We start from the raw sequence: 535 nt of genomic DNA, 5'->3' as shown, positions 1-535 counted from the left end.
GGCAGATCCTGGCTATTGGTTTCTGAATGCAAACTGCAGGGCTCCCAGTCAGCCTGCTGAGGGTGGGCAAATACAAGCAAAGAGGGTGCTGAGTCCGTTTTTAGAAGGACTGATGTCTCCATTCAGCTCTTTTCCCTTCCTGGAAGTTTCTGAATGATGGTTTCTGGGTCAGGGCAAGAGCGATATCTGTGGGTACCTGAATTTTGGGCCCATTTGCTCATGAGCTGATACATCCTGAGGATCTTTTGTCTGTTGTGGTTTGTGAGGTGCTTTGGGGAGTTCTGCACCTGTTCTGCACAATGATCTCAATGTGGCCCAGGCCTCACCTGCCAAGACTTAAAAAATATTAATCTCAAAAACATTGTAAAAAATAAATATTTTGGGGGGGGAAATGGTCTCTTTTTTTTTTTTTTTTCCCCCACAAGGAAGTTGCTTGTTGAAGGGCTAGATGGTTTATTGTTTTCAAAGTGCTACTGATGTGGCATACTCAATCACTTTGAAATCTTTCCCCTTTCCAGACTGTCTTTTCAAGGAA

Source organism: Anser anser (genome assembly GCF_964211835.1).
Source record: "Anser anser genome assembly, chromosome: 5".
Classification (NCBI taxonomy): domain Eukaryota; kingdom Metazoa; phylum Chordata; class Aves; order Anseriformes; family Anatidae; genus Anser; species Anser anser.
This window is presented reverse-complemented; position numbering follows the sequence as displayed.